The 10,657-nt window shown below is 51.3% G+C and overlaps 2 non-coding genes across 2 annotated transcripts; one reads left to right on the top strand and one right to left on the bottom strand.

Moving 5' to 3' along the window:
* Positions 1 to 3,053: 3,053 nt before the first annotated feature.
* Positions 3,054 to 3,127, bottom strand: TRNAN-GUU (transfer RNA asparagine (anticodon GUU)). Its single transcript has one exon. It is a non-coding gene; the product is annotated as a tRNA-Asn (tRNA).
* Positions 3,128 to 7,578: 4,451 nt separating this feature from the next.
* TRNAQ-CUG (transfer RNA glutamine (anticodon CUG)) lies at positions 7,579 to 7,650 on the top strand. The gene has a single exon. It is a non-coding gene; the product is annotated as a tRNA-Gln (tRNA).
* Positions 7,651 to 10,657: the final 3,007 nt, after the last annotated feature.

Here is a 10,657-nt window from a genome sequence, read left to right as displayed (position 1 = left end):
GGTCTTTTTAGGCCAAAACAGAAATGAACAAGAGAAGACGAGAGTTCAATTCCAACCCGGTATTTAAAGTGAAACCTAAAGAACATAATAAAATTGAAATTTAATGACGTTCCCCAACCCCAATTTTTAATTTTGTTTTTACTTCTTTATTTGCTATCAGTAAATGACTGAGGTATAATCCACACAGACCAAAGTGTGCTAATCCTAACTTCGAGGCCCAGTGTATTTTGACAAAAGAAACTATCACCTGAATCAAGTTATGGGACATTGTCACCAGCCCAAAAAGTCGTTAGAGCCCCTTCCAGTCAATCCTCAACCCTATCCCCACTTAGGCAGTCACCCTTCTGATTTCTATCTCTGTGATTTACTTTTGCTTCTTTTTGAAATCATGTAATGGAGTATACTGATTTTGCCTCTTTGTTTTTTTTTTTTAAATGCAACAGTGATTATGAGATGCTTCCATTATATGGCATGAATCTCAGGTTTTTGGTGTTATTGATGAGTGTATTCTAACCTGTGAATACACTACAGATGATGGACAATTGGACTATTTCTACTCTTGGCAATTGTGAAAAAGGTGTTTACAAATATTCCACAATGGGCCTTTTTATGGACCTGTGCCTTCATTTCTGTTGCATATAAGCCTTGTAATGGAATGGCTGGGTCAGGAAGTAGGTGTGTTTTTCACTGTATTGGAGACTATCAGGCAGTATTTTAGAATGGTTACACTATTGTATTCTCTTTTTCTCTCTCTTTTGAGACAGAGTCTCACTCTGTCGGCCAGGCTGGAATGCAATGGCTCCATCTCGGCTCACTGCAACCTCTGCCTCCCGGGTTCAAGCCATTCTCCTACCTCAGCCTCCCAAGTAGCTTCTTCCTCAGCAATACTCAGTGTCTCAATGATTGGCTTTCTGTGTGCTGAGCAGTTGGAAATGGAACGAGCGCCAGTAGCGCTAAGGATCCAGGTCTGCAACAGGGGCCTGTCAGGTGCAGGATTCTGTTGGCTACAGTGATGTTTCTCAGATGGGCTGATTTTTATGGACATAGGCTCTGAAAGAAATCAGTCAGGGAATAACTCAGAGAAACTTACCTGCGTGTTAATTCTTCATTAGTACAGAAGAGAGAGCTGGCATTAGATTGTTTTCAGCAAATAAAAGTCAAATCAAAATTTAGAAAGAAAAGAGGAATCGAAAGGAGAAAAAAATATCTGAAACCATTGTGATTTTGCTCCTTTGCATAAATGACTTGGCAGAAGACTATCAAAGAGGTCACTGTGACCTGTCTTCTCTGGACCCATGTGACTTGGTCACCATAGGAAACAATTACAAGCTGGGCACAGTGACTCACAACTGTAATACCAGCACTTTGAGAGCCTGAGGCAGATGGATTGCTTGAGCTCAGTTGGAGAGCAGCCCCGGCAACATGGTGAAACCCCGTCTCTACAAAAAGATACAAAAATTAGCCAGCCAGCATTGGTGTATGCTGGTAGTCCCAGCTACTCAGGAGGCTGTGGTGGGAGGATCTCCTGAGCCCAGGGAGGTTGAGGCTACAGTGAGCCGTGATCATGCTCCACTATGACCGTGCCACTGCATGGCTGCCTTGGCAACAGCGTGAGACCTTGTCTCAAAAATCAAATGAAATGTCTTAGAAGTTTACCTGTCCATCCTGTGCCACAGAATATCTGTGTGTAATGTCCTCCATGTCCTTCTGTTGTATCATCCCCTTAGTTAAACCATGAAGCCACCTAGCCCCTTATTAGAATATCCTGGGCACATGGCCAAGGGTGGTGGCTCACACCTGAAATCCGAGCAGTTTGGGAGACCAAGGCAGATGGATCTGTTGAGCCCAGGAGTTAGAGACCAACATGGGCAACAAAGCGAGACCCTATCTCTACCCCCCCCCAAAAAAAAAAAAAAAAACCGAAGGTGCTCGTGCATGCCAGTAGATCCAGCTACTGTGGAGGCTGAGGTGTGAGGATCGCTGGAGCCCGGCAGGTGGAGGTTGCAGTGAGCTGAGATCACACCACTGCACTCCACACTGGGTGACAGAGTGACACCTACTCTAAAAAAAGATGGGGAGGGAGAAGAAAGTTTGTTGTGCCAGCAAGTAAATGAAGAAAGGGACAGTATTAGAGTTGAGAAATAAATTGGAATATGATTTGGTACCCCTCCCGCAGAAGATAAATTTATTAAATTTGCTGAAGTCACAGGCGTTATACAAGGCCCGATGCAGTGGCTCATGCCAGTAAATCCTGGCACTTTGTGAGGCCTCGGAGCTGCTTGAGCCCAGTATAACCCACACAGATGAAAGTGTGCTCATATTAACTTCGATTAAGATTAGGAGACCAGCCTGTGCCACATGGTGAAATCTCTTCTCTACAAAACATACAAAAATCAGCAGAGCATGATGGCCCACGACTGTAGTCCCAGCTACTGGGAAGGCTGAGCGATGGAAGGATCGCTTGAGCCTGGGAAGTCGAGGCTGCAGTGACATGTGATGGGGCCACTGCGCTCCAGCCTGAGAGACAGAATGAGATCCTGCCACAAAAACTAAAAATTAAAATTAAAAAGCCTGTAATATGGCAGTGGCACATCCAGTTCTCTACACTCTAGGAATATTAGTATCCAAAAAGATGTGTGCAAGAATGATCACTGCAGGATTCTTGGAAATCCTAAAACCACGAGGCCAACTTCATTTCCAACACATTTTGAAAAGGGTTAAATAAATCATGCACAAACTGATGGGGGAAATGCTGTTTTCAAAAATGATGGAGAGGATTATGATGATGATAAATGATTCTACTGGTCACATTATGTAAATCCAGGCACACCCTGGGCATAGGACACCTCTCTAAGCTTCCTGTTAAAAATGAAAAACATCGAGGCTGGTCTATAACCCATCCAAGCCTATGAGGGGTAGCACGAGGATTTTATCGCACCAGAGGGACTCATTTGGTCTCTGTTTCTTGTACACAGGCACAAGACAACCTGACATTTCAGGTGATGCTCTGTCAGAATTGATCTACATGTGAACGCTTTAAAAGTTAGAGGAGGCGTCCCTGGGTGGGCTCGAACCACCAACCTTTCGGTTAACAGCCGAACGCGCTAACCGATTGCGCCACAGAGACAGGTGCTGCCGGCTCCCCCGAGTGCGATGGGTAGGGCCACTCACCAAAGGTCCCGCATCCCTTCCACACTAAGGGCTGCCTGGGCAGGACGGCTAGCGAGGCTCGGAGAGATCGGAGCAGCGAGTCCGCTGGTGCCTTAGGACACCCACGCGTTGGGAGATTCTGAAGTCAGAGGACAGCGGAATGGCCTTCGCCGGTCCTGCCCCGCCGCTGCTTCACGAGCCCCCGGAAACGCCCCGTCCGCGACCCGGGCGGAGGCACCTGGGGGTGGAAGGGACGCTGAGCGCCCGGCCGGCTCCCGGGATGGCTCTTCGCGTTCTCTGCGCCGACTTCACCCAGTGAGGGACCCTCTGCCCACCCTGCGCAGTCGCTTCCGCTGCCGTCTCCCGATCCTGTGGCCCGCACGGGGCCCCGCCAGGGCAGGGATGGGGTGAGGGTCGCTCGTGGGTCCCCTGGCGGGGCGCAGGGTCCTGCACTCAGCAGGGCGCACGACTTGCCCAATGACTCCATCGTCGCCTTTAGCTTTTAGTCCTTTGAAGAGCCTTGAGAATGGCAATCATGAGAGATTTTTCCATGGAAATTCCGTTTACAAAGCGTTTATTCAGGTTGATTTCTCTGCGCTCCGCGGGGTGAGCAAAGGGCAGGGCCTCCAGGGCACCCTCTGCGCGGTGGAGCCGGGGGCGCAGCTGGGCTGGGGTCGGGTCCGGGGACCGGACAAGCGGGGAAAGGGAAAAGCGGGGAAAGAAGCCGGGGAGCGGTGGACCAGACATCCAGACCGCCTAAAGGGCTCGTGCAGAGGCGCTGGCGGTGAGGTTTAATTTTTTTATTGCAGCAGAATGGGGAGGAATTGAGGGGAAAACGGAGACAGAACCTGGAAGAGCCCAAATGCGAGAACCTGTAGCTCCCCAAGAATAAGATCTTCCGGAAGAACTAGCCTGAAAACTAGGCGTCTGGAAACCCTGAAATCCTTGCAGGAATAGCATCTCCTGACCCTCCGCGTTCCTCTAGGCAAAAGGACTTCCTTTCACTGTTTGTTCGATTGTCCGTGTTTGTTAAATAAAGCGTTTTCCATTATGTTTGAAATTGCATTGGTTCTATTACTTTAGGATTACAAACGATGCTGCCGTCATCAATCTTGTTCACTTTCACTGGCCACCGGTGTATTTCTATAGGGAGAGGTCCGGAGAGCAGTGGTTCCAGCAGAGTGAGCACATGGCTTTTATATCAGTCCATTGTCTTTCCTTTTTTGGCTTATTAGCTGTAATTCTTTCTTTTGTTGTGTCAGTGATGGCTTTCTGGTTTCTAGACTTCACCTTGATCAGGCTGCCATCAGGTGACATTGTACCTCCCCTTCTGGCCTTTGTGCTAGTGTCATGTAACTTGATTTTAGACATGTTATAAACCCCGACATGGAAGTACCCACATAGAGGTTTTCAGTCATCTGTATTTCTTTGTGGAGGTCCAGCTTTCTCTCTGGTATCCTTATCTGAGGCCTAGACGACTCCTTTAACATTTCTTGTAGTGTGGGTCAGTGAATGCTTTCATATATTTGTATGTCTTTATTTTTATTTGCGTTTTTGTTTTCGTTTAAGAGCAGAAGTTTATCAGATGAAAGAAAGAGAAAAGCTCCCTCGTGCAGAAGAAGGGTCCCAAATGGGTTTCCCTATTTGTATTTTTTTTTTTTTTTACATGGAGTTTTGCTCCATCATCCAGGCTCAGGTGCAGTGGCAAGACCTCAGCTCGCTGCAACCTCCATCTCCTGGGTTCAAGTGATTCTCATGCTAAAGCCTCTTGAGTAGCTGGGATTATAGGTACGTGCCACCACACCTGGCTAATTTTTGTATTTTTAGTAGAGGCAAGGCTTTGCCATGTTGGCCAGCTGGTCTCTGACTCCCTGACCTCAAGTGATCCCCCTGCTTCCCAAAGTGCTGGGATTACAGGCCTGAGTCACCGCACCTGGCCTCATTTTTTGTATGTCTTTGAATGTCCTTACTTCAGTCACAATTTTGAAAGAGTTTTCACTGCGGCATAGAATTCCACAATAACTTTCTTTCTCTTTCACTACTTTAGGATGTTGCCACTTTGACATCTTGTCAACGATGTGCCGTCATTTCTGTTTTTGTAAAACTGGCATAAGGGAGGCTTTCTAAACTTGTTTTGTAATTTGTGGAATGTGTATTTAAATTTAAAACTTTTTTCTTTATTATACTTTGAGTTCTGGGATACACGTGCAGAACGTGCAGGTTTATTACATGAACCTATACTTCATAGCCACGCCATGACGGCTCAGTGAAAGGAGGCACCCCCCACACCGCCCTGGAGGACAAGAACTCCACTGTGGCCCGGAACTTTCTAGTCCCAACAGATCCTGGATGGAGAGAGGTAAAAGGCTTTTGAAAGTGGCCATTCTTTCAAACCATCATACTGCCAGCTGCTCCATGTTTCCCCACCCTGGACATGTCTGGAGGGCACCAGCCACAATCACACGCATCTCTCCACCCAGGACAGTGCGGCAGCGTTAGTTTGGGGGTGCCAGTGGGAAGGCAAGGGAGGAACCACGAAAGCTGAAGAGGAGAAAGCAGGTGGCAGTGGGGCAGCAGAGCGGAAACAGAGAAAATAAATGTGGGTAGAGAATGAGGGGGCTCAGGAGGGAGAGAGAGGGAGAGACAGAGAGAGAGACAGAGAGAGAGAGAGGGAGAGACAGAGAGACAGAGACAGAGAGAGACAGAGAGACAGAGAGAGACAGAGACAGAGAGAGAGACAGAGACAAAGAGAGGGAGAGAGACAGAGAGAGAGACAGAGAGAGAGACAGAGAGAGACGGAGACAGAGAGAGAGACAGAGAGAGAAACAGAGAGAGACAGAGACAGACAGAGAGACAGAGAGAGAGACAGAGAGACAGAGAGAGAGAGAGAGACAGAGACAGAGACGGTGGCTGGGGGCGCAGATCTAGCCACTGAGGAAACATCTAGAAGAGAACACTTGCCTGCTTAAGTAAAACAACTTACACCTAACCAGTGGTAAGGGCGCTGCAGGCCGTGGGTGCCATGCCCTGGTCACGCTGTGATGTTTAGGGACCATGACATCTTCCCTTTGAATCTAAATCACAATAGAGAGGAGACTCTGTCCTATCTGGCTGGCAATGTCTTGTGATTGCGCCTTTTGGATCTGGCGGCTCTTCACGTCTGCTCACTTTGTGGGAGGCGGCTCTTGGGGCACCAAATAGGACGATTCAAAACTCAGAGCCCTGGAGGCCTCACTGGAGCCCTGAGCAGCCGGAGCTGGCGGCATCCCCGGGTGAAGGCCGAGAGGTGCAGTGCGGAGGCTCCACGCGGCCCCAGGACGATGGAAGGGGCCATCTCTCGGTGAGCGCCCACATCCCCAGGAGCCTCTGCCTAGGTGGACACGGGCCCACGCCGAGCTCTTCTCCGCACAGGCCCTAGCCAGGCGTCCAGGGCACTGGCTGAGTCCTGGGAGATGCAAATCCCTGTGTGTTGACCTCGCGGTGGCTGAAAGGACAAACCGTGATCCGTCCACTTGGAACCGACGTGCAAGAAAAGGGCTCCCGCTGCTGTCAGTTTCCTCGGACTTCGGCAACTGGATTCGGCTTTCTGGAATGGGGACAGGACCCCAGGTGTGGGGTGGCTTTGGATCTGCCGTCCGGCCCAGGCCTTGAGGACTGGCTGACGTTCATCGCCTCTGTTGGTGTCGCTGTACTCGCACTCACCAGTGAAGATCCCCCAAATGTCCTGGCTAGAAACGTCCTCCTCCACCTCCTCTCGGACCGCGGTGGGCATTTTTCGGAGTGCAGGCTGCGTGGGAGGCCGGTGGTGGGTAGGGTGGGAGCCTCGACAAGGAGGAGGAAGGGTGGCCAGAAGGAGCGGAGGAGGAGGAGGAGGCAGGAGGGACGGAGAGCTGGAGGGGGTGGGGAAACGGGCGTGGGGGGCCGTGGGGGAGACAGGGAGCAGGAGGGGGGTCGGAAGTGGAGTGACAGGAGGAGGAGAAGCGGGAGGAGAGAGAGGAGGAGGAGAAGGCGGAAGGAGAGCAGAAACCCCAGCACACTCCCAATCCCGTTCTGGAAACGGCCCGCAGTGCTCCGTGCACAAAGGGAAGACGGCAGTTGCTAAGAAAAGAAACCCCAGCGGGGAGGGGGCTTGGCAGAGTCTTTACCCCGGGGCGGGAAACTCTGGGACTGGGAGAACCGGCGGCTTTTGCGGAGGCCTAAGTATCGCTCTTCCGGGTTCCTCATCCCAAAAGGGGCTTCGTCTCATTCTCCGAGATAGAAACCTAAAGGGAAGAGCAGAGACGCAAGTCTGGGGCGACCCCCCATTGCAGTTGAAAGGTCCTCGGGTCCTGTGTGTCCAGAAGGAAACAGCCGCGAAGGACATTGTGGTGACGCTGGAGCTGAGAGTTCACTTGCAAAGGCCAGTCACCTCGGGCGCCCCCGACGGGCGGTTCCATGGTGTAATGGTGAGCACTCTGGACTCTGAATCCAGCGATCCGAGTTCAAATCTCGGTGGGACCTTGTCGGGCGCTGTGCACAGAGGCAGCCTTTTACACGGGAGCAGGAAGGCGATCCAGGAGGCAAACTCCCGCCTCAAGGATAAAGTGAAAGGGGTGTGGATTCCGTTTGCCCTTTGTTCCAAGGCCGGGGTCAGAGGAGGGAAAGGTTTGGGTCTCAGGAGGGTTCCCCGCAGGGCGCGGGCTGCTGCAAGTCCCCGCGTCCCTCCTGCTCCCGTCTCGAATTGCGTCCCCGGTGATGTCACTTGCGCTCTCCTATCCCTCAGGGGACCGGGTCCCCAAAACTGGGTTCTCACAGTGGCCTGGTCCACAGGGAAATTGCCGAAACATCCAATCGGAGTCACCAAGCCTGGAGCGTCCCCGTCCTGAGCGGGCCTCCTGGCCCCATGCAATGGGAGAGCCAGCGCCCCAGCAACGCAGGAAGCCCCACCCCGTGACCCTGGGTTTTGGGGTGAGCGGTCTCCGCCACTAAAATGGCTGCCTCGCCTCAATCCTACCCCAGGAGACGCCTTTCACCCAGAAAATCTCTAAGTGGCACCCATTGTCTCTTTGCTAAGGAATGGTGGCATGAAATTGTGATGGGTTAGCTCAGTCAGTCGCTGGTGATGGCGTCTGGGTGTAGGGTCCATGGCTGGAGACCTAACTTGGGAGTAGCACTGTTTATTCAGATGGCCCATCCTATTCCGAATGTTAATTTACTGTTCTTCATATTCTGATTTTATGCCGAATTTCTAGCTCCCACGTCTCTACTGCGGGCTCTTTGTCGCTGTTTCACTAAGCTTTGGAAACTGAGTCTGGAAATCTCATTGTTTGGTCCCAAGAGCTCAGCCCGAAAGAGAAATCCGCGCAGCGGCCTCTTAAGCTCGCGGACTGGGAGCCCTGGTCCTGCTCCTCCGCAGCCTGGAAGGAGCTCCCGCAGGGCCGCAGGGAAGCGGAGGCTGAGCAGCCCAGAGGGATGAGTGTCGGTCGGGGTGGGGGCTCCCCCTCCACCGGCCAGGACCCCGCCCCAAGGAGAAGACGACGCCTTAGGACCAGACAGATGCAAAAATGTTTTCTTCTGCGCGGCAGAACACTTGGGATGGGGCTCATGAGCGGGTGTTGAGAGGAAGCTAAGACGTCCCTCCAGGCGCTCAGGACCATCGCTCTGATTTTATTTTGAAAATATGAGAATTTTCAGCAGTTACAGAAGACTGAAAAACGCCACAGTCCTTGAGGGGTCAGTTTGGAGGGTGTGGGGAGGTGCGGTGGGCGGTGGGAGAGAGGGGCCTTGTTGGCTCCCTGGAGTGGACGCAGGAGCGAAAACACGCGCTCCGTTTCCCCTTGCAGGCTGGACTGGAGGGCCTGGGGTGGAAAATCGCACAGCCAGAGGAGCAGGCGCATTGAGCGTTGTTATCCCAGAGAGAAGCGCGGGGCCCGGACGCTGCCTCACTGCTGCTGCTCACCACCAGCTCTGCAGCACCTGAGGCTTTCACGACAGCGTGCAGTGCATGCAGATCGCTCGTGTTTGCAAACAACTGATCTCAGTTCCTGACAGATTTCTTTGTTCCTTCTCCATTCCCACTGCTTCACCTGTCTAAAGTTAAAGGGAATTTTTTTTTTTTTTTTTTTTTTTTTTGAGACGGAGTTTCGCTCTTGTTACCCAGGCTGGAGTGCAATGGCGCGATCTCGGCTCACCGCTACCTCCGCCTCCTGGGTTCAGGCAATTCTCCTGCCTCAGCCTCCTGAGTAGCTGGGATTACAGGCACGCGCCACCATGCCCAGCTAATTTCTTGTATTTTTCGTAGAGACGGGGTTTCACCATGTTGACCGGGATGGTCTCGATCTCTTGACCTCGTGACCCACCCGCCTCGGCCTCCCAAAGTGCTGGGATTACAGGCTGAGCCACCGCGCCCGGCCCTAAAGGGAAAAAATTTTTGATTTTACTTTTTAAGTTGATCCTCAGCCCACCCTCCTCAAGTAGCTGGGATCACAGGTGTACGACACGGTGTACGGCTAATTTGTGTAGATTTTGTAGCGATGGGGGTTTTGCCAAGTTGGCCAGGCTGGCCTCGAACTCCTGGACTCAAATGATCTACCTGCCTGGGCCTCCCATAGTCTGGGATTAAGTGCTGGCCTGCGTGCCCAGCCATCGTTTGTATTTTGCATTGAAATATTTTATAGTCACATGTATCACTCCTCAAAGACTCTGGGTTGCGTAGCATGTGAGTGATGGGGTTCAGGACACACTGCTCCAAAATATAACACCTTGGGCTCTTAAATATTTTATACTAAAGGAATTTGAGAAAACAGCAGAAGCAGGAAGGCCACTGTCACCCTCCGCCTGCCCTTCTTCCCTGAAGCCGATCATAAGGCTCTCATGTGAGAGGTGCCCTCTCTGTACCCAGAGGAAAGGTGCGTCGTTGTGTCTGAAGATACAGGGCCACAGAGAAGAGTCTGAACACATAGGCCTGCTATGTTTCCCCAGTTTATTACCATTAGATCATACTCCTTTCATTCCATCACACTTTTCTATGACTCTCCACTCTTCATCTAACCTACTGTTAAAGGGGAAAAACAGGAAAAAACCCTGAGGTTGAGTTGTTTCCATGGGCCTTCGTTTCCTTTGGAAGGCGCTCCCGTCACGTGAAACTTACATTAAATAACTAGGTGTGCTGTTCTCTTGCTGGTCTGACTTTGCCGTAAAGGCCTCAGCGGTGACCCTCGGCTGCGTGAGGAAAAGTCCTGTTTCCTCCCGTAAGTGTTCAAATGTCTTCCACTTTAAAGCTATAAAAAGTTTACTGAGGCTGATTTGAAGCAAGAAACTGAATCACTAATCCCCTTTGGATGAGCTGAACAGATGACCTAATAAAGACCTCGTTCCTCACAGAGAGAAATAGGGTTTGGTTTTGTTTTTTGAGGCTGAGTTTCACTCTTGTTGCCCAGGCTAAAGGGCAATGGTGTGATCTCGGCTCACCGCAACCTCCACCTCCCGGGTTCAAGTGATTCTCCTGCCTCAGCCTCCCAGGTAGCTG

Source organism: Saimiri boliviensis, chromosome 19 (genome assembly GCF_048565385.1).
Source record: "Saimiri boliviensis isolate mSaiBol1 chromosome 19, mSaiBol1.pri, whole genome shotgun sequence".
NCBI lineage: Eukaryota > Metazoa > Chordata > Mammalia > Primates > Cebidae > Saimiri > Saimiri boliviensis.
Note: the sequence above shows the minus strand (reverse complement) of the source record. Positions and strands in the feature narration are given on the sequence as shown.